Source organism: Salvia hispanica, chromosome 4 (assembly GCF_029641045.1).
Source record: "Salvia hispanica isolate PSC_SH4W2 chromosome 4, Shi_PSC_v1, whole genome shotgun sequence".
In the NCBI taxonomy this organism is placed as follows: Eukaryota; Viridiplantae; Streptophyta; class Magnoliopsida; order Lamiales; family Lamiaceae; genus Salvia; species Salvia hispanica.
In genome coordinates, this window is record NC_142695.1 from 27,362,063 (window position 1) to 27,381,014 (window position 18,952).

An 18,952-nucleotide genomic window follows, 5' to 3' on the forward strand; every position below is an offset into this window, starting at 1 on the left:
TGTAGGACCCGCTCATCACCGGCTCGTGGAGATTGTCGTAGCTATTTTTCATTTTACTTGCCAACCGCTAATCAAGTTTCGGACCACAGCAAGACCAACCGAACGGAAAAAAGAATAAAAATGAACGCATATGCAAAAAGAGGTGCAACACGAGGTCTTCCAAGGGGTCACCGATCCTAGTACTACTCTCGCCCAAGCACGCTTAACTTCGGAGTTCTGATGGGATCCGGTGCATTAGTGCCGGTACGATCGCACCCATCAATAGCCCCGCACTTTATTCTTTCATAGCGTACGCTCCCGTGCGGAGGTTCTGATCCCCCACCCTTCAGACGGGCATAACTTTTGATCCGGAAGGAGTTACGGGACCCACAGCATATCGCCGCGAAGCTCTCGCCGACCCGCACGTGCAGAGATATGGGTACATCCCGTGGCTACTCCGGGAAACAAAAAGAGGCCGTCTCGAGCCATTTCGGCCACTTTTAGTTCGCAGCTACTGTTTTTCGGCACGTTTAAGGTTGTAGGACCCGCTCATCACCGGCTCGTGGAGATTGTCGTAGCTTTTTTTCATTTTACTCGCCAACCGCTAATCGAGTTTCGGACCACAGCAAGTCCAACCGAACGGAAAAAAAAATAAAAATGAACGCACTTGCAAAAAGGGGTGCAACACGAGGTTTTCCAAGGGGGTCACCCATCCTAGTACTACTCTCGCCCAAGATCGCTTAACTTCGGAGTTCTGATGGGATCCGGTGCATTAGTGCTGGTACGATCGCACCCATCAATAGCCCCGCACTTTATTCTTTCATAGCGTACGCTCCCGTGCGGAGGTTCTGATCCCTCACCCTTCAGACGGGCATAACTTTTGATCCGGAAGGAGTTACGGGACCCACAGCATATCACCGCGAAGCTCTCGCCGACCCGCACGTGCAGAGATATGGGTACAGCCCGTGGCTACTCCAGGAAACAAAAAGAGGCCGTTTCGAGCCATTTCGGCCACTTTTAGTTTGCAGCTACTGTTTTTCGGCACGTTTAAGGTTGTAGGACCTGCTCATCACCGGCTCGTGGAGATTGTCGTAGCTTTTTTTCATTTTACTCGCCAACCGCTAATCGAGTTTCGGACCACAGCAAGACCAACCGAACGGAAAAAAAAATAAAAATGAACACACTTGCAAAAAGAGGTGCAACACGAGGTCTTCCAAGGGGGTCACCCGTCCTAGTACTACTCTCGCCCAAGCACGCTTAACTTCGGAGTTCTGATGGGATCCGGTGCATTAGTGCCGGTACGATCGCACCCATCAATAGCCCCGCACTTTATTCTTTCATAGCGTACGCTCCCGTGCGGAGGTTCTGATCCCCCACCCTTCAGACGGGCATAACTTTTGATCCGGAAGGAGTTACGGGACCCACAGCATATCGCCGCGAAGCTCTCGCCGACCCGCACGTGCAGAGATATGGGTACATCCCGTGGCTACTCCGGGAAACAAAAAGAGGCCGTCTCGAGCCATTTCGGCCACTTTTAGTTCGCAGCTACTGTTTTTCGGCACGTTTAAGGTTGTAGGACCCGCTCATCACCGGCTCGTGGAGATTGTCGTAGCTTTTTTTCATTTTACTCGCCAACCGCTAATCGAATTTCGGACCACAGCAAGTCCAACCGAACGGAAAAAAAAATAAAAATGAACGCACTTGCAAAAAGGGGTGCAACACGAGGTTTTCCAAGGGGGTCACCCATCCTAGTACTACTCTCGCCCAAGATCGCTTAACTTCGGAGTTCTGATGGGATCCGGTGCATTAGTGCTGGTACGATCGCACCCATCAATAGCCCCGCACTTTATTCTTTCATAGCGTACGCTCCCGTGCGGAGGTTCTGATCCCTCACCCTTCAGACGGGCATAACTTTTGATCCGGAAGGAGTTACGGGACCCACAGCATATCACCGCGAAGCTCTCGCCGACCCGCACGTGCAGAGATATGGGTACAGCCCGTGGCTACTCCAGGAAACAAAAAGAGGCCGTTTCGAGCCATTTCGGCCACTTTTAGTTTGCAGCTACTGTTTTTCGGCACGTTTAAGGTTGTAGGACCTGCTCATCACCGGCTCGTGGAGATTGTCGTAGCTTTTTTTCATTTTACTCGCCAACCGCTAATCGAGTTTCGGACCACAGCAAGACCAACCGAACGGAAAAAAAAATAAAAATGAACACACTTGCAAAAAGAGGTGCAACACGAGGTCTTCCAAGGGGGTCACCCGTCCTAGTACTACTCTCGCCCAAGCACGCTTAACTTCGGAGTTCTGATGGGATCCGGTGCATTAGTGCCGGTACGATCGCACCCATCAATAGCCCCGCACTTTATTCTTTCATAGCGTACGCTCCCGTGCGGAGGTTCTGATCCCCCACCCTTCAGACGGGCATAACTTTTGATCCGGAAGGAGTTACGGGACCCACAGCATATCACCGCGAAGCTCTCGCCGACACGCACGTGCAGAGATACAGGTACATCCCGTGGCTACTTCGGGAAACAAAATAAGGCCGTTTCGAGCCATTTCGGCCACTTTTAATTCGCAGCTACTGTTTTTCGACACGTTTAAGGTTGTAGGACCCGCTCATCACCGGCTCGTGGAGATTGTCGTAGCTATTTTTCATTTTACTTGCCAACCGCTAATCAAGTTTCGGACCACAGCAAGACCAACCGAACGGAAAAAAGAATAAAAATGAACGCATATGCAAAAAGAGGTGCAACACGAGGTCTTCCAAGGGGTCACCGATCCTAGTACTACTCTCGCCCAAGCACGCTTAACTTCGGAGTTCTGATGGGATCCGGTGCATTAGTGCCGGTACGATCGCACCCATCAATAGCCCCGCACTTTATTCTTTCATAGCGTACGCTCCCGTGCGGAGGTTCTGATCCCCCACCCTTCAGACGGGCATAACTTTTGATCCGGAAGGAGTTACGGGACCCACAGCATATCGCCGCGAAGCTCTCGCCGACCCGCACGTGCAGAGATATGGGTACATCCCGTGGCTACTCCGGGAAACAAAAAGAGGCCGTCTCGAGCCATTTCGGCCACTTTTAGTTCGCAGCTACTGTTTTTCGGCACGTTTAAGGTTGTAGGACCCGCTCATCACCGGCTCGTGGAGATTGTCGTAGCTTTTTTTCATTTTACTCGCCAACCGCTAATCGAGTTTCGGACCACAGCAAGTCCAACCGAACGGAAAAAAAAATAAAAATGAACGCACTTGCAAAAAGGGGTGCAACACGAGGTTTTCCAAGGGGGTCACCCATCCTAGTACTACTCTCGCCCAAGATCGCTTAACTTCGGAGTTCTGATGGGATCCGGTGCATTAGTGCTGGTACGATCGCACCCATCAATAGCCCCGCACTTTATTCTTTCATAGCGTACGCTCCCGTGCGGAGGTTCTGATCCCTCACCCTTCAGACGGGCATAACTTTTGATCCGGAAGGAGTTACGGGACCCACAGCATATCACCGCGAAGCTCTCGCCGACCCGCACGTGCAGAGATATGGGTACAGCCCGTGGCTACTCCAGGAAACAAAAAGAGGCCGTTTCGAGCCATTTCGGCCACTTTTAGTTTGCAGCTACTGTTTTTCGGCACGTTTAAGGTTGTAGGACCTGCTCATCACCGGCTCGTGGAGATTGTCGTAGCTTTTTTTCATTTTACTCGCCAACCGCTAATCGAGTTTCGGACCACAGCAAGACCAACCGAACGGAAAAAAAAATAAAAATGAACACACTTGCAAAAAGAGGTGCAACACGAGGTCTTCCAAGGGGGTCACCCGTCCTAGTACTACTCTCGCCCAAGCACGCTTAACTTCGGAGTTCTGATGGGATCCGGTGCATTAGTGCCGGTACGATCGCACCCATCAATAGCCCCGCACTTTATTCTTTCATAGCGTACGCTCCCGTGCGGAGGTTCTGATCCCCCACCCTTCAGACGGGCATAACTTTTGATCCGGAAGGAGTTACGGGACCCACAGCATATCGCCGCGAAGCTCTCGCCGACCCGCACGTGCAGAGATATGGGTACATCCCGTGGCTACTCCGGGAAACAAAAAGAGGCCGTCTCGAGCCATTTCGGCCACTTTTAGTTCGCAGCTACTGTTTTTCGGCACGTTTAAGGTTGTAGGACCCGCTCATCACCGGCTCGTGGAGATTGTCGTAGCTTTTTTTCATTTTACTCGCCAACCGCTAATCGAATTTCGGACCACAGCAAGTCCAACCGAACGGAAAAAAAAAATAAAATTGAAGGCACTTGCAAAAAGGGGTGCAACACGAGGTCTTCCAAGGGGGTCACCCATCCTAGTACTACTCTCGCCCAAGCACGCTTAACTTCGGAGTTCTGATGGGATCCGGTGCATTAGTGCTGGTACGATCGCACCCATCAATAGCCCCGCACTTTATTCTTTCATAGCGTACGCTCCCGTGCGCAGCTTCTGATCCCCCACCCTTCAGACGGGCATAACTTTTGATCCGGAAGGAGTTACGGGACCCACAGCATATCACCGCGAAGCTCTCGCCGACACGCACGTGCAGAGATACAGGTACATCCCGTGGCTACTTCGGGAAACAAAATAAGGCCGTTTCGAGCCATTTCGGCCACTTTTAATTCGCAGCTACTGTTTTTCGACACGTTTAAGGTTGTAGGACCCGCTCATCACCGGCTCGTGGAGATTGTCGTAGCTATTTTTCATTTTACTTGCCAACCGCTAATCGAGTTTCGGACCACAGCAAGTCCAACCGAACGGAAAAAAAAATAAAAATGAACGCACTTGCAAAAAGGGGTGCAACACGAGGTTTTCCAAGGGGGTCACCCATCCTAGTACTACTCTCGCCCAAGATCGCTTAACTTCGGAGTTCTGATGGGATCCGGTGCATTAGTGCTGGTACGATCGCACCCATCAATAGCCCCGCACTTTATTCTTTCATAGCGTACGCTCCCGTGCGGAGGTTCTGATCCCTCACCCTTCAGACGGGCATAACTTTTGATCCGGAAGGAGTTACGGGACCCACAGCATATCACCGCGAAGCTCTCGCCGACCCGCACGTGCAGAGATATGGGTACAGCCCGTGGCTACTCCAGGAAACAAAAAGAGGCCGTTTCGAGCCATTTCGGCCACTTTTAGTTTGCAGCTACTGTTTTTCGGCACGTTTAAGGTTGTAGGACCTGCTCATCACCGGCTCGTGGAGATTGTCGTAGCTTTTTTTCATTTTACTCGCCAACCGCTAATCGAGTTTCGGACCACAGCAAGACCAACCGAACGGAAAAAAAAATAAAAATGAACACACTTGCAAAAAGAGGTGCAACACGAGGTCTTCCAAGGGGGTCACCCGTCCTAGTACTACTCTCGCCCAAGCACGCTTAACTTCGGAGTTCTGATGGGATCCGGTGCATTAGTGCCGGTACGATCGCACCCATCAATAGCCCCGCACTTTATTCTTTCATAGCGTACGCTCCCGTGCGGAGGTTCTGATCCCCCACCCTTCAGACGGGCATAACTTTTGATCCGGAAGGAGTTACGGGACCCACAGCATATCGCCGCGAAGCTCTCGCCGACCCGCACGTGCAGAGATATGGGTACATCCCGTGGCTACTCCGGGAAACAAAAAGAGGCCGTCTCGAGCCATTTCGGCCACTTTTAGTTCGCAGCTACTGTTTTTCGGCACGTTTAAGGTTGTAGGACCCGCTCATCACCGGCTCGTGGAGATTGTCGTAGCTTTTTTTCATTTTACTCGCCAACCGCTAATCGAATTTCGGACCACAGCAAGTCCAACCGAACGGAAAAAAAAAATAAAATTGAAGGCACTTGCAAAAAGGGGTGCAACACGAGGTCTTCCAAGGGGGTCACCCATCCTAGTACTACTCTCGCCCAAGCACGCTTAACTTCGGAGTTCTGATGGGATCCGGTGCATTAGTGCTGGTACGATCGCACCCATCAATAGCCCCGCACTTTATTCTTTCATAGCGTACGCTCCCGTGCGCAGCTTCTGATCCCCCACCCTTCAGACGGGCATAACTTTTGATCCGGAAGGAGTTACGGGACCCACAGCATATCACCGCGAAGCTCTCGCCGACACGCACGTGCAGAGATACAGGTACATCCCGTGGCTACTTTGGGAAACAAAATGAGGCCGTTTCGAGCCATTTCGGCCACTTTTAGTTCGCAGCTACTGTTTTTTGGCACGTTTAAGGTTGTAGGACCCGCTCATCACCGGCTCGTGGAGATTGTCGTAGCTTTTTTTCATTTTACTCGCCAACCGCTAATCAAGTTTCGGACCACAGCAAGACCAACCGAACGGAAAAAAGAATAAAAATGAACGCACATGCAAAAAGAGGTGCAACACGAGGTCTTCCAAGGGGTCACCCATCCTAGTACTACTCTCGCCCAAGCACGCTTAACTTCGGTGTTCTGATGGGATCCGGTGCATTAGTGCTGGTACGATCGCACCCATCAATAGCCCCGCACTTTATTCTTTCATAGCGTACGCTCCCGTGCGGAGGTTCTGATCCCCCACCCTTCAGACGGGCATAACTTTTGATCCGGAAGGAGTTACGGGACCCACAGCATATCGCCGCGAAGTTCTCGCCGACCCGCACGTGCAGAGATATGGGTACATCCCGTGGCTACTCCGGGAAACAAAAAGAGGCCGTTTCGAGCCATTTCGGCCACTTTTAGTTCGAAGCTACTGTTTTTCGGCACGTTTAAGGTTGTAGGACCCGCTCATCACCGGCTCGTGGAGGTTGTCGTAGCTTTTTTTTTCATTTTACTCGCCAACCGCTAATCGAGTTTCGGACCACAGCAAGACCAACCGAACGGAAAAAAAAATAAAAATGAACGCACTTGCAAAAAGAGGTGCAACACGAGGTCTTCCAAGGGGGTCACCCATCCTAGTACTACTCTCGCCCAAGCACGCTTAACTTCGGAGTTCTGATGGGATCCGGTGCATTAGTGCTTGTACGATCGCACCCATCAATAGCCCCGCACTTTATTCTTTTATAGCGTACGCTCCCGTGCAGAGGTTCTGATCCCCCACCCTTCAGACGGGCATAACTTTTGATCCGGAAGGAGTTACGGGACCCACAGTATATCACCGCGAAGCTCTCGCCAACCCGCACGTGCAGAGATACGGGTACATCCCGTTGCTACTCCGGGAAACATAAAGAGGTCGTTTCGAGCCATTTCGGCCACTTTTAGTTAGCAGCTACTGTTTTTCGGCACATTTAAGGTTGTAGGACCCGCTCATCACCGGCTCGTGGAGATTGTCGTAGCTTTTTTTCATTTTACTCGCCAACCGCTAATCGAGTTTCGGACCACAGCAAGACCAACCGAACGGAAAAAAAAATAAAAATGAACGCACTTGCAAAAAGAGGTGCAACACGAGGTCTTCCAAGGGGGTCACCCATCCTAGTACTACTCTCGCCCAAGCACGCTTAACTTCGGAGTTCTGATGGGATCCGGTGCATTAGTGCTTGTACGATCGCACCCATCAATAGCCCCGCACTTTATTCTTTTATAGCGTACGCTCCCGTGCAGAGGTTCTGATCCCCCACCCTTCAGACGGGCATAACTTTTGATCCGGAAGGAGTTACGGGACCCACAGCATATCACCGCGAAGCTCTCGCCGACACGCACGTGCAGAGATACAGGTACATCCCGTGGCTACTCCGGGAAACAAAAAGAGGCCGTTTCGAGCCATTTCGGCCACTTTTAGTTCGCAGCTACTGTTTTTCGGCACGTTTAAGGTTGTAGGACCCGCTCATCACCGGCTCGTGGAGATTGTCGTAGCTTTTTTTCATTTTACTCGCCAACCGCTAATCGAGTTTCGGACCACAGCAAGACCAACCGAACGGAAAAGAGAATAAAAATGAACGCATATGCAAAAAGAGGTGCAACACGAGGTCTTCCAAGGGGTCACCCATCCTAGTACTACTCTCGCCCAAGCACGCTTAACTTCGGAGTTCTGATGGGATCCGGTGCATTAGTGCCGGTACGATCGCACCCATCAATAGCCCCGCACTTTATTCTTTCATAGCGTACGCTCCCGTGCGGAGGTTCTGATCCCCCACCCTTCAGACGGGCATAACTTTTGATCCGGAAGGAGTTACGGGACCCACAGCATATCGCCGCGAAGCTCTCGCCGACCCGCACGTGCAGAGATATGGGTACATCCCGTGGCTACTCCGGGAAACAAAAAGAGGCCGTCTCGAGCCATTTCGGCCACTTTTAGTTCGCAGCTACTGTTTTTCGGCACGTTTAAGGTTGTAGGACCCGCTCATCACCGGCTCGTGGAGATTGTCGTAGCTTTTTTTCATTTTACTCGCCAACCGCTAATCGAATTTCGGACCACAGCAAGTCCAACCGAACGGAAAAAAAAAATAAAATTGAAGGCACTTGCAAAAAGGGGTGCAACACGAGGTCTTCCAAGGGGGTCACCCATCCTAGTACTACTCTCGCCCAAGCACGCTTAACTTCGGAGTTCTGATGGGATCCGGTGCATTAGTGCTGGTACGATCGCACCCATCAATAGCCCCGCACTTTATTCTTTCATAGCGTACGCTCCCGTGCGCAGCTTCTGATCCCCCACCCTTCAGACGGGCATAACTTTTGATCCGGAAGGAGTTACGGGACCCACAGCATATCACCGCGAAGCTCTCGCCGACACGCACGTGCAGAGATACAGGTACATCCCGTGGCTACTTTGGGAAACAAAATGAGGCCGTTTCGAGCCATTTCGGCCACTTTTAGTTCGCAGCTACTGTTTTTTGGCACGTTTAAGGTTGTAGGACCCGCTCATCACCGGCTCGTGGAGATTGTCGTAGCTTTTTTTCATTTTACTCGCCAACCGCTAATCAAGTTTCGGACCACAGCAAGACCAACCGAACGGAAAAAAGAATAAAAATGAACGCACATGCAAAAAGAGGTGCAACACGAGGTCTTCCAAGGGGTCACCCATCCTAGTACTACTCTCGCCCAAGCACGCTTAACTTCGGTGTTCTGATGGGATCCGGTGCATTAGTGCTGGTACGATCGCACCCATCAATAGCCCCGCACTTTATTCTTTCATAGCGTACGCTCCCGTGCGGAGGTTCTGATCCCCCACCCTTCAGACGGGCATAACTTTTGATCCGGAAGGAGTTACGGGACCCACAGCATATCGCCGCGAAGTTCTCGCCGACTTCGCACGTGCAGAGATATGGGTACATCCCGTGGCTACTCCGGGAAACAAAAAGAGGCCGTTTCGAGCCATTTCGGCCACTTTTAGTTCGCAGCTACTGTTTTTCGGCACGTTTAAGGTTGTAGGACCCGCTCATCACCGGCTCGTGGAGGTTGTCGTAGCTTTTTTTTTCATTTTACTCGCCAACCGCTAATCGAGTTTCGGACCACAGCAAGACCAACCGAACGGAAAAAAGAATAAAAATGAACGCATATGCAAAAAGAGGTGCAACACGAGGTCTTCCAAGGGGTCACCCATCCTAGTACTACTCTCGCCCAAGCACGCTTAACTTCGGTGTTCTGATGGGATCCGGTGCATTAGTGCTGGTACGATCGCACCCATCAATAGCCCCGCACTTTATTCTTTCATAGCGTACGCTCCCGTGCGCAGCTTCTGATCCCCCACCCTTCAGACGGGCATAACTTTTGATCCGGAAGGAGTTACGGGACCCACAGCATATCACCGCGAAGCTCTCGCCGACACGCACGTGCAGAGATACAGGTACATCCCGTGGCTACTTTGGGAAACAAAATGAGGCCATTTCGAGCCATTTCGGCCACTTTTAGTTCGCAGCTACTGTTTTTTGGCACGTTTAAGGTTGTAGGACCCGCTCATCACCGGCTCGTGGAGATTGTCGTAGCTTTTTTTCATTTTACTCGCCAACCGCTAATCAAGTTTCGGACCACAGCAAGACCAACCGAACGGAAAAGAGAATAAAAATGAACGCATATGCAAAAAGAGGTGCAACACGAGGTCTTTCAAGGGGTCACCCATCCTAGTACTACTCTCGCCCAAGCACGCTTAACTTCGGAGTTCTGATGGGATCCGGTGCATTAGTGCCGGTACGATCGCACCCATCAATAGCCCCGCACTTTATTCTTTCATAGCGTACGCTCCCGTGCGGAGGTTCTGATCCCCCTCCCTTCAGACGGGCATAACTTTTGATCCGGAAGGAGTTACGGGACCCACAGCATATCACCCGCGAAGCTCTCGCCGACCCGCACGTGCAGAGATACAGGTACATCCCGTGGCTACTCCGGGAAACAAAAAGAGGCCGTCTCGAGCCATTTCGGCCACTTTTAGTTCGCAGCTACTGTTTTTCGGCACGTTTAAGGTTGTAGGACCCGCTCATCACCGGCTCGTGGAGATTGTCGTAGCTTTTTTTCATTTTACTCGCCAACCGCTAATCGAGTTTCGGACCACAGCAAGTCCAACCGAACGGAAAAAAAAATAAAAATGAACGCACTTGCAAAAAGGGGTGCAACACGAGGTCTTCCAAGGGGGTCACCCATCCTAGTACTACTCTCGCCCAAGATCGCTTAACTTCGGAGTTCTGATGGGATCCGGTGCATTAGTGCTGGTACGATCGCACCCATCAATAGCCCCGCACTTTATTCTTTCATAGCGTACGCTCCCGTGCGGAGGTTCTGATCCCTCACCCTTCAGACGGGCATAACTTTTGATCCGGAAGGAGTTACGGGACCCACAGCATATCACCGCGAAGCTCTCGCCGACCCGCACGTGCAGAGATATGGGTACAGCCCGTGGCTACTCCAGGAAACAAAAAGAGGCCGTTTCGAGCCATTTCGGCCACTTTTAGTTTGCAGCTACTGTTTTTCGGCACGTTTAAGGTTGTAGGACCTGCTCATCACCGGCTCGTGGAGATTGTCGTAGCTTTTTTTCATTTTACTCGCCAACCGCTAATCGAGTTTCGGACCACAGCAAGACCAACCGAACGGAAAAAAAAATAAAAATGAACACACTTGCAAAAAGAGGTGCAACACGAGGTCTTCCAAGGGGGTCACCCGTCCTAGTACTACTCTCGCCCAAGCACGCTTAACTTCGGAGTTCTGATGGGATCCGGTGCATTAGTGCTGGTACGATTGCACCCATCAATAGCCCCGCACTTTATTCTTTCATAGCGTACGCTCCCGTGCGCAGGTTTCTGATCCCCCACCCGTCAGACGGGCATAACTTTTGATCCGGAAGGAGTTACGGGACCCACAGCATATCACCCGCGAAGCTCTCGCCGACCCGCACGTGCAGAGATACAAGTACATTCCGTGGCTACTCCAGGAAACAAAAAGAGGCCGTTTCGAGCCATTTCGGCCACTTTTAGTTCGCAGCTACTGTTTTTCGGCACGTTTAAGGTTGTAGGACCCGCTCATCACCGGCTCGTGGAGATTGTCGTAGCTTTTTTTCATTTTACTCGCCAACCGCTAATCGAGTTTCGGACCACAGCAAGACCAACCGAACGGAAAAAAGAATAAAAATGAACGCACATGCAAAAAGAGGTGCAACACGAGGTCTTCCAAGGGGGTCATCCATCCTAGTACTACTCTCGCCCAAGCACGCTTAACTTCGGAGTTCTGATGGGATCCGGTGCATTAGTGCTGGTACGATCGCACCCATCAATAGCCCCGCACTTTATTCTTTCATAGCGTACGCTCCCGTGCGCAGGTTCTGATCCCCCACCCGTCAGACGGGCATAACTTTTGATCCGGAAGGAGTTACGGGACCCACAGCATATCACCGCGAAGCTCTCGCCGACCCGCACGTGCAGAGATACAGGTACATCCCGTGGCTACTCCGGGAAACAAAAAGAGGCTGTTTCGAGCCATTTCGGCCACTTTTAGTTCGCAGCTACTGTTTTTCGGCACGTTTAAGGTTGTAGGACCCGCTCATCACCGGCTCGTGGAGATTGTCGTAGCTTTTTTTCATTTTACTCGCCAACCGCTAATCGAGTTTCGGACCACAGCAAGACCAACCGAACGGAAAAAAAAATAAAAATGAACACACTTGCAAAAAGAGGTGCAACACGAGGTCTTCCAAGGGGGTCACCCGTCCTAGTACTACTCTCGCCCAAGCACGCTTAACTTCGGAGTTCTGATGGGATCCGGTGCATTAGTGCTGGTACGATCGCACCCATCAATAGCCCCGCACTTTATTCTTTCATAGCGTACGCTCCCGTGCGCAGGTTTCTGATCCCCCACCCGTCAGACGGGCATAACTTTTGATCCGGAAGGAGTTACGGGACCCACAGCATATCACCCGCGAAGCTCTCGCCGACCCGCACGTGCAGAGATACAAGTACATTCCGTGGCTACTCCAGGAAACAAAAAGAGGCCGTTTCGAGCCATTTCGGCCACTTTTAGTTCGCAGCTACTGTTTTTCGGCACGTTTAAGGTTGTAGGACCCGCTCATCACCGGCTCGTGGAGATTGTCGTAGCTTTTTTTCATTTTACTCGCCAACCGCTAATCGAGTTTCGGACCACAGCAAGACCAACCGAACGGAAAAAAGAATAAAAATGAACGCACATGCAAAAAGAGGTGCAACACGAGGTCTTCCAAGGGGGTCATCCATCCTAGTACTACTCTCGCCCAAGCACGCTTAACTTCGGAGTTCTGATGGGATCCGGTGCATTAGTGCTGGTACGATCGCACCCATCAATAGCCCCGCACTTTATTCTTTCATAGCGTACGCTCCCGTGCGCAGGTTCTGATCCCCCACCCGTCAGACGGGCATAACTTTTGATCCGGAAGGAGTTACGGGACCCACAGCATATCACCGCGAAGCTCTCGCCGACCCGCACGTGCAGAGATACAGGTACATCCCGTGGCTACTCCGGGAAACAAAAAGAGGCTGTTTCGAGCCATTTCGGCCACTTTTAGTTCGCAGCTACTGTTTTTCGGCACGTTTAAGGTTGTAGGACCCGCTCATCACCGGCTCGTGGAGATTGTCGTAGCTTTTTTTCATTTTACTCGCCAACCGCTAATCGAGTTTCGGACCACAGCAAGACCAACCGAACGGAAAAAAGAATAAAAATGAACGCACATGCAAAAAGAGGTGCAACACGAGGTCTTCCAAGGGGGTCATCCATCCTAGTACTACTCTCGCCCAAGCACGCTTAACTTCAGAGTTCTGATGGGATCCGGTGCATTAGTGCTGGTACGATCGCACCCATCAATAGCCCCGCACTTTATTCTTTCATAGCGTACGCTCCCGTGCGCAGGTTTCTGATCCCCCACCCGTCAGACGGGCATAACTTTTGATCCGGAAGGAGTTACGGGACCCACAGCATATCACCCGCGAAGCTCTCGCCGACCCGCACGTGCAGAGATACAAGTACATTCCGTGGCTACTCCAGGAAACAAAAAGAGGCCGTTTCGAGCCATTTCGGCCACTTTTAGTTCGCAGCTACTGTTTTTCGGCACGTTTAAGGTTGTAGGACCCGCTCATCACCGGCTCGTGGAGATTGTCGTAGCTTTTTTTCATTTTACTCGCCAACCGCTAATCGAGTTTCGGACCACAGCAAGACCAACCGAACGGAAAAAAGAATAAAAATGAACGCACATGCAAAAAGAGGTGCAACACGAGGTCTTCCAAGGGGGTCATCCATCCTAGTACTACTCTCGCCCAAGCACGCTTAACTTCGGAGTTCTGATGGGATCCGGTGCATTAGTGCTGGTACGATCGCACCCATCAATAGCCCCGCACTTTATTCTTTCATAGCGTACGCTCCCGTGCGCAGGTTCTGATCCCCCACCCGTCAGACGGGCATAACTTTTGATCCGGAAGGAGTTACGGGACCCACAGCATATCACCGCGAAGCTCTCGCCGACCCGCACGTGCAGAGATACAGGTACATCCCGTGGCTACTCCGGGAAACAAAAAGAGGCTGTTTCGAGCCATTTCGGCCACTTTTAGTTCGCAGCTACTGTTTTTCGGCACGTTTAAGGTTGTAGGACCCGCTCATCACCGGCTCGTGGAGATTGTCGTAGCTTTTTTTCATTTTACTCGCCAACCGCTAATCGAGTTTCGGACCACAGCAAGACCAACCGAACGGAAAAAAGAATAAAAATGAACGCACATGCAAAAAGAGGTGCAACACGAGGTCTTCCAAGGGGGTCACTCATCCTAGTACTACTCTCGCCCAAGCACGCTTAACTTCGGAGTTCTGATGGGATCCGGTGCATTAGTGCTAGTACGATCGCACCCATCAATAGCCCCGCACTTTATTCTTTCATAGCGTACGCTCCCGTGCGCAGGTTCTGATCCCCCACCCGTCAGACGGGCATAACTTTTGATCCGGAAGGAGTTACGGGACCCACAGCATATCACCCGCGAAGCTCTCGCCGACCCGCACGTGCAGAGATACAAGTACATCCCGTGGCTACTCCGGGAAACAAAAAGAGGCCGTTTCGAGCCATTTCGGCCACTTTTAGTTCGCAGCTACTGTTTTTCGGCACGTTTAAGGTTGTAGGACCCGCTCATCACCGGCTCGTGGAGATTGTCGTAGCTTTTTTTCATTTTACTCGCCAACCGCTAATCGAGTTTCGGACCACAGCAAGACCAACCGAACGGAAAAAAGAATAAAAATGAACGCACATGCAAAAAGAGGTGCAACACGAGGTCTTCCAAGGGGGTCATCCATCCTAGTACTACTCTCGCCCAAGCACGCTTAACTTCAGAGTTCTGATGGGATCCGGTGCATTAGTGCTGGTACGATCGCACCCATCAATAGCCCCGCACTTTATTCTTTCATAGCGTACGCTCCCGTGCGCAGGTTCTGATCCCCCACCCGTCAGACGGGCATAACTTTTGATCCGGAAGGAGTTACGGGACCCACAGCATATCACCGCGAAGCTCTCGCCGACCCGCACGTGCAGAGATACAGGTACATCCCGTGGCTACTCCGGGAAACAAAAAGAGGCCATTTCGAGCCATTTCGGCCACTTTTAGTTCGCAGCTACTGTTTTTCGGCACGTTTAAGGTTGTAGGACCCGCTCATCACCGGCTCGTGGAGATTGTCGTAGCTTTTTTTCATTTTACTCGCCAACCGCTAATCGAGTTTCGGACCACAGCAAGACCAACCGAACGGAAAAAAGAATAAAAATGAACGCACATGCAAAAAGAGGTGCAACACGAGGTCTTCCAAGGGGGTCACCCATCCTAGTACTACTCTCGCCCAAGCACGCTTAACTTCGGAGTTCTGATGGGATCCGGTGCATTAGTGCTAGTACGATCGCACCCATCAATAGCCCCGCACTTTATTCTTTCATAGCGTACGCTCCCGTGCGGAGGTTCTGATCCCCCACCCTTCAGACGGGCATAACTTTTGATCCGGAAGGAGTTACGGGACCCACAGCATATCACCGCGAAGCTCTCGCCGACCCGCACGTGCAGAGATATGGGTACAGCCCGTGGCTACTCCGGGAAACAAAAAGTGGCCGTTTCGAGCCATTTCGGCCACTTTTAGTTCGCAACTACTGTTTTTCGGCACGTTTAAGGTTGTAGGACCTGCTCATCACCGGCTCGTGGAGATTGTCGTAGCTTTTTTTCATTTTACTCGCCAACCGCTAATCGAGTTTCGGACCACAGCAAGACCAACCGAACGGAAAAAAAAATAAAAATGAACACACTTGCAAAAAGAGGTGCAACACGAGGTCTTCCAAGGGGGTCACCCATCCTAGTACTACTCTCGCCCAAGCACGCTTAACTTCGGAGTTCTGATGGGATCCGGTGCATTAGTGCTGGTACGATCGCACCCATCAATAGCCCCGGACTTTATTCTTTCATAGCGTACGCTCCCGTGCGCAGTTTCTGATCCCCCACCCGTCAGACGGGCATAACTTTTGATCCGGAAGGAGTTACGGGACGCACAGCATATCACCGCGAAGCTCTCGCCGACCCGCACGTGCAGAGATACAGGAACATCCCGTGGCTACTCCGGGAAACAAAAAGAGGCCGTTTCGAGCCATTTCGGCCACTTTTAGTTCGCAGCTACTGTTTTTCGGCACGTTTAAGGTTGTAGCACCCGCTCATCACCGGCTCGTGGAGATTGTCGTAGCTTTTTTTCATTTTACTCGCCAACCGCTAATCGAGTTTCGGACCACAGCAAGACCAACCGAACGGAAAAAAGAATAAAAATGAACGCACATGCAAAAAGAGGTGCAACACGAGGTCTTCCAAGGGGGTCACCCATCCTAGTACTACTCTCGCCCAAGCACGCTTAAATTCGGAGTTCTGATGGGATCCGGTGCATTAGTGCTGGTACGATCGCACCCATCAATAGCCCCGCACTTTATTCTTTCATAGCGTACGCTCCCGTGCGCAGGTTCTGATCCCCCACCCGTCAGACGGGCATAACTTTTGATCCGGAAGGAGTTACGGGACCCACAGCATATCACCGCGAAGCTCTCGCCGACCCGCACGTGCAGAGATACAGGTACATCCCGTGGCTACTCCGGGAAACAAAAAGAGGCCGTTTCGAGCCATTTCGGCCACTTTTAGTTCGCAGCTACTGTTTTTCGGCACGTTTAAGGTTGTAGGACCCGCTCATCACCGGCTCGTGGAGATTGTCGTAGCTTTTTTTCATTTTACTCGCCAACCGCTACTCGAGTTTCGGACCACAGCAAGACCAACCGAACGGAAAAAAGAATAAAAATGAACGCACATGCAAAAAGAGGTGCAACACGAGGTCTTCCAAGGGGGTCACCCATCCTAGTACTACTCTCGCCCAAGCACGCTTAACTTCGGAGTTCTGATGGGATCCGGTGCATTAGTGCTAGTACGATCGCACCCATCAATAGCCCCGCACTTTATTCTTTCATAGCGTACGCTCCCGTGCGGAGGTTCTGATCCCCCACCCTTCAGACGGGCATAACTTTTGATCCGGAAGGAGTTACGGGACCCACAGCATATCACCGCGAAGCTCTCGCCGACCCGCACGTGCAGAGATATGGGTACAGCCCGTGGCTACTCCGGGAAACAAAAAGTGGCCGTTTCGAGCCATTTCGGCCACTTTTAGTTCGCAACTACTGTTTTTCGGCACGTTTAAGGTTGTAGGACCTGCTCATCACCGGCTCGTGGAGATTGTCGTAGCTTTTTTTCATTTTACTCGCCAACCGCTAATCGAGTTTCGGACCACAGCAAGACCAACCGAACGGAAAAAAAAATAAAAATGAACACACTTGCAAAAAGAGGTGCAACACGAGGTCTTCCAAGGGGGTCACCCATCCTAGTACTACTCTCGCCCAAGCACGCTTAACTTCGGAGTTCTGATGGGATCCGGTGCATTAGTGCTGGTACGATCGCACCCATCAATAGCCCCGGACTTTATTCTTTCATAGCGTACGCTCCCGTGCGCAGTTTCTGATCCCCCACCCGTCAGACGGGCATAACTTTTGATCCGGAAGGAGTTACGGGACGCACAGCATATCACCGCGAAGCTCTCGCCGACCCGCACGTGCAGAGATACAGGAACATCCCGTGGCTACTCCGGGAAACAAAAAGAGGCCGTTTCGAGCCATTTCGGCCACTTTTAGTTCGCAGCTACTGTTTTTCGGCACGTTTAAGGTTGTAGCACCCGCTCATCACCGGCTCGTGGAGATTGTCGTAGCTTTTTTTCATTTTACTCGCCAACCGCTAATCGAGTTTCGGACCACAGCAAGACCAACCGAACGGAAAAAAGAATAAAAATGAACGCACATGCAAAAAGAGGTGCAACACGAGGTCTTCCAAGGGGGTCACCCATCCTAGTACTACTCTCGCCCAAGCACGCTTAAATTCGGAGTTCTGATGGGATCCGGTGCATTAGTGCTGGTACGATCGCACCCATCAATAGCCCCGCACTTTATTCTTTCATAGCGTACGCTCCCGTGCGCAGGTTCTGATCCCCCACCCGTCAGACGGGCATAACTTTTGATCCGGAAGGAGTTACGGGACCCACAGCATATCACCGCGAAGCTCTCGCCGACCCGCACGTGCAGAGATACAGGTACATCCCGTGGCTACTCCGGGAAACAAAAAGAGGCCGTTTCGAGCCATTTCGGCCACTTTTAGTTCGCAGCTACTGTTTTTCGGCACGTTTAAGGTTGTAGGACCCGCTCATCACCGGCTCGTGGAGATTGTCGTAGCTTTTTTTCATTTTACTCGCCAACCGCTAATCGAGTTTCGGACCACAGCAAGACCAACCGAACGGAAAAAAAAATAAAAATGAACACACTTGCAAAAAGAGGTGCAACACGAGGTCTTCCAAGGGGGTCACCCGTCCTAGTACTACTCTCGCCCAAGCACGCTTAACTTCGGAGTTCTGATGGGATCCGGTGCATTAGTGCTGGTACGATCGCACCCATCAATAGCCCCGCACTTTATTCTTTCATAGCGTACGCTCCCGTGCGCAGGTTCTGATCCCCCACCCGTCAGACGGGCATAACTTTTGATCCGGAAGGAGTTACGGGACCCACAGCATATCACCGCGAAGCTCTCGCCGACCCGCACGTGCAGAGATACAGGTACATCCCGTGGCTACTCCGGGAAACAAAAAGAGGCCGTTTCGAGCCATTTCGGCCACTTTTAGTTCGCAGCTACTGTTTTTCGGCACGTTTAAGGTTGTAGGACCCGCTCATCACCGGCTCGTGGAGATTGTCGTAGCTTTTTTTCATTTTACTCGCCAACCGCTAATCGAGTTTCGGACCACAGCAAGACCAACCGAACGGAAAAAAGAATAAAAATGAACGCACATGCAAAAAGAGGTGCAACACGAGGTCTTCCAAGGGGGTCACCCATCCTAGTACTACTCTCGCCCAAGCACGCTTAACTTCGGAGTTCTGATGGGATCCGGTGCATTAGTGCTGGTACGATCGCACCCATCAATAGCCCCGCACTTTATTCTTTCATAGCGTACGCTCCCGTGCGCAGGTTCTGATCCCCCACCCGTCAGA

At 51.5% G+C, this 18,952-nt stretch overlaps 34 non-coding genes and 3 pseudogenes across 34 annotated transcripts; all 37 read right to left on the bottom strand.

The window, feature by feature from the left end:
* Positions 1–139: 139 nt before the first annotated feature.
* On the bottom strand, positions 140–257 carry LOC148927795 (5S ribosomal RNA; annotated as a pseudogene).
* A 398-nt stretch (positions 258–655) lies between these two features.
* LOC148927796 (5S ribosomal RNA) lies at positions 656–774 on the bottom strand. The gene has a single exon (XR_016129614.1). It is a non-coding gene; the product is annotated as a 5S ribosomal RNA (ribosomal RNA).
* Positions 775–1,172: 398 nt separating this feature from the next.
* Positions 1,173–1,291, bottom strand: LOC148927797 (5S ribosomal RNA). The gene has a single exon (XR_016129353.1). It is a non-coding gene; the product is annotated as a 5S ribosomal RNA (ribosomal RNA).
* A 398-nt stretch (positions 1,292–1,689) lies between these two features.
* Positions 1,690–1,808, bottom strand: LOC148927798 (5S ribosomal RNA). Its single transcript, XR_016129615.1, has one exon. It is a non-coding gene; the product is annotated as a 5S ribosomal RNA (ribosomal RNA).
* Positions 1,809–2,206: 398 nt separating this feature from the next.
* Positions 2,207–2,325, bottom strand: LOC148927799 (5S ribosomal RNA). Its single transcript, XR_016129355.1, has one exon. It is a non-coding gene; the product is annotated as a 5S ribosomal RNA (ribosomal RNA).
* A 398-nt stretch (positions 2,326–2,723) lies between these two features.
* LOC148927800 (5S ribosomal RNA) lies at positions 2,724–2,841 on the bottom strand (annotated as a pseudogene).
* A 398-nt stretch (positions 2,842–3,239) lies between these two features.
* On the bottom strand, positions 3,240–3,358 carry LOC148927801 (5S ribosomal RNA). Its single transcript, XR_016129617.1, has one exon. It is a non-coding gene; the product is annotated as a 5S ribosomal RNA (ribosomal RNA).
* A 398-nt stretch (positions 3,359–3,756) lies between these two features.
* Positions 3,757–3,875, bottom strand: LOC148927802 (5S ribosomal RNA). The gene has a single exon (XR_016129356.1). It is a non-coding gene; the product is annotated as a 5S ribosomal RNA (ribosomal RNA).
* Positions 3,876–4,274: 399 nt separating this feature from the next.
* LOC148927803 (5S ribosomal RNA) lies at positions 4,275–4,393 on the bottom strand. The gene has a single exon (XR_016130103.1). It is a non-coding gene; the product is annotated as a 5S ribosomal RNA (ribosomal RNA).
* Positions 4,394–4,791: 398 nt separating this feature from the next.
* Positions 4,792–4,910, bottom strand: LOC148927804 (5S ribosomal RNA). The gene has a single exon (XR_016129618.1). It is a non-coding gene; the product is annotated as a 5S ribosomal RNA (ribosomal RNA).
* Positions 4,911–5,308: 398 nt separating this feature from the next.
* On the bottom strand, positions 5,309–5,427 carry LOC148927805 (5S ribosomal RNA). Its single transcript, XR_016129357.1, has one exon. It is a non-coding gene; the product is annotated as a 5S ribosomal RNA (ribosomal RNA).
* Positions 5,428–5,826: 399 nt separating this feature from the next.
* LOC148927806 (5S ribosomal RNA) lies at positions 5,827–5,945 on the bottom strand. The gene has a single exon (XR_016130104.1). It is a non-coding gene; the product is annotated as a 5S ribosomal RNA (ribosomal RNA).
* A 398-nt stretch (positions 5,946–6,343) lies between these two features.
* Positions 6,344–6,461, bottom strand: LOC148927807 (5S ribosomal RNA). Its single transcript, XR_016129641.1, has one exon. It is a non-coding gene; the product is annotated as a 5S ribosomal RNA (ribosomal RNA).
* A 400-nt stretch (positions 6,462–6,861) lies between these two features.
* On the bottom strand, positions 6,862–6,980 carry LOC148927808 (5S ribosomal RNA). The gene has a single exon (XR_016129607.1). It is a non-coding gene; the product is annotated as a 5S ribosomal RNA (ribosomal RNA).
* A 398-nt stretch (positions 6,981–7,378) lies between these two features.
* LOC148927809 (5S ribosomal RNA) lies at positions 7,379–7,497 on the bottom strand. Its single transcript, XR_016129608.1, has one exon. It is a non-coding gene; the product is annotated as a 5S ribosomal RNA (ribosomal RNA).
* A 398-nt stretch (positions 7,498–7,895) lies between these two features.
* On the bottom strand, positions 7,896–8,013 carry LOC148927810 (5S ribosomal RNA). The gene has a single exon (XR_016129257.1). It is a non-coding gene; the product is annotated as a 5S ribosomal RNA (ribosomal RNA).
* A 399-nt stretch (positions 8,014–8,412) lies between these two features.
* LOC148927811 (5S ribosomal RNA) lies at positions 8,413–8,531 on the bottom strand. Its single transcript, XR_016130105.1, has one exon. It is a non-coding gene; the product is annotated as a 5S ribosomal RNA (ribosomal RNA).
* A 398-nt stretch (positions 8,532–8,929) lies between these two features.
* Positions 8,930–9,047, bottom strand: LOC148927812 (5S ribosomal RNA). Its single transcript, XR_016129642.1, has one exon. It is a non-coding gene; the product is annotated as a 5S ribosomal RNA (ribosomal RNA).
* Positions 9,048–9,448: 401 nt separating this feature from the next.
* LOC148927813 (5S ribosomal RNA) lies at positions 9,449–9,566 on the bottom strand. Its single transcript, XR_016129643.1, has one exon. It is a non-coding gene; the product is annotated as a 5S ribosomal RNA (ribosomal RNA).
* A 398-nt stretch (positions 9,567–9,964) lies between these two features.
* Positions 9,965–10,082, bottom strand: LOC148927814 (5S ribosomal RNA). Its single transcript, XR_016129289.1, has one exon. It is a non-coding gene; the product is annotated as a 5S ribosomal RNA (ribosomal RNA).
* A 399-nt stretch (positions 10,083–10,481) lies between these two features.
* Positions 10,482–10,600, bottom strand: LOC148927815 (5S ribosomal RNA). Its single transcript, XR_016129623.1, has one exon. It is a non-coding gene; the product is annotated as a 5S ribosomal RNA (ribosomal RNA).
* Positions 10,601–10,998: 398 nt separating this feature from the next.
* LOC148927816 (5S ribosomal RNA) lies at positions 10,999–11,117 on the bottom strand. The gene has a single exon (XR_016129440.1). It is a non-coding gene; the product is annotated as a 5S ribosomal RNA (ribosomal RNA).
* A 400-nt stretch (positions 11,118–11,517) lies between these two features.
* LOC148927817 (5S ribosomal RNA) lies at positions 11,518–11,636 on the bottom strand. Its single transcript, XR_016129349.1, has one exon. It is a non-coding gene; the product is annotated as a 5S ribosomal RNA (ribosomal RNA).
* Positions 11,637–12,034: 398 nt separating this feature from the next.
* LOC148927818 (5S ribosomal RNA) lies at positions 12,035–12,153 on the bottom strand. Its single transcript, XR_016129410.1, has one exon. It is a non-coding gene; the product is annotated as a 5S ribosomal RNA (ribosomal RNA).
* Positions 12,154–12,553: 400 nt separating this feature from the next.
* LOC148927819 (5S ribosomal RNA) lies at positions 12,554–12,672 on the bottom strand. Its single transcript, XR_016129350.1, has one exon. It is a non-coding gene; the product is annotated as a 5S ribosomal RNA (ribosomal RNA).
* Positions 12,673–13,070: 398 nt separating this feature from the next.
* On the bottom strand, positions 13,071–13,189 carry LOC148927820 (5S ribosomal RNA). Its single transcript, XR_016129589.1, has one exon. It is a non-coding gene; the product is annotated as a 5S ribosomal RNA (ribosomal RNA).
* Positions 13,190–13,589: 400 nt separating this feature from the next.
* On the bottom strand, positions 13,590–13,708 carry LOC148927821 (5S ribosomal RNA). Its single transcript, XR_016129351.1, has one exon. It is a non-coding gene; the product is annotated as a 5S ribosomal RNA (ribosomal RNA).
* A 398-nt stretch (positions 13,709–14,106) lies between these two features.
* On the bottom strand, positions 14,107–14,225 carry LOC148927822 (5S ribosomal RNA; annotated as a pseudogene).
* A 399-nt stretch (positions 14,226–14,624) lies between these two features.
* LOC148927823 (5S ribosomal RNA) lies at positions 14,625–14,743 on the bottom strand. Its single transcript, XR_016129590.1, has one exon. It is a non-coding gene; the product is annotated as a 5S ribosomal RNA (ribosomal RNA).
* Positions 14,744–15,141: 398 nt separating this feature from the next.
* LOC148927824 (5S ribosomal RNA) lies at positions 15,142–15,260 on the bottom strand. The gene has a single exon (XR_016129344.1). It is a non-coding gene; the product is annotated as a 5S ribosomal RNA (ribosomal RNA).
* Positions 15,261–15,658: 398 nt separating this feature from the next.
* LOC148927825 (5S ribosomal RNA) lies at positions 15,659–15,777 on the bottom strand. The gene has a single exon (XR_016129154.1). It is a non-coding gene; the product is annotated as a 5S ribosomal RNA (ribosomal RNA).
* Positions 15,778–16,175: 398 nt separating this feature from the next.
* Positions 16,176–16,294, bottom strand: LOC148927826 (5S ribosomal RNA). Its single transcript, XR_016129510.1, has one exon. It is a non-coding gene; the product is annotated as a 5S ribosomal RNA (ribosomal RNA).
* A 398-nt stretch (positions 16,295–16,692) lies between these two features.
* On the bottom strand, positions 16,693–16,811 carry LOC148927827 (5S ribosomal RNA). Its single transcript, XR_016129345.1, has one exon. It is a non-coding gene; the product is annotated as a 5S ribosomal RNA (ribosomal RNA).
* Positions 16,812–17,209: 398 nt separating this feature from the next.
* Positions 17,210–17,328, bottom strand: LOC148927828 (5S ribosomal RNA). The gene has a single exon (XR_016129156.1). It is a non-coding gene; the product is annotated as a 5S ribosomal RNA (ribosomal RNA).
* Positions 17,329–17,726: 398 nt separating this feature from the next.
* Positions 17,727–17,845, bottom strand: LOC148927829 (5S ribosomal RNA). Its single transcript, XR_016129511.1, has one exon. It is a non-coding gene; the product is annotated as a 5S ribosomal RNA (ribosomal RNA).
* Positions 17,846–18,243: 398 nt separating this feature from the next.
* On the bottom strand, positions 18,244–18,362 carry LOC148927830 (5S ribosomal RNA). The gene has a single exon (XR_016129411.1). It is a non-coding gene; the product is annotated as a 5S ribosomal RNA (ribosomal RNA).
* A 398-nt stretch (positions 18,363–18,760) lies between these two features.
* Positions 18,761–18,879, bottom strand: LOC148927831 (5S ribosomal RNA). The gene has a single exon (XR_016129157.1). It is a non-coding gene; the product is annotated as a 5S ribosomal RNA (ribosomal RNA).
* Between the last annotated feature and the right edge of the window lie 73 nt (positions 18,880–18,952).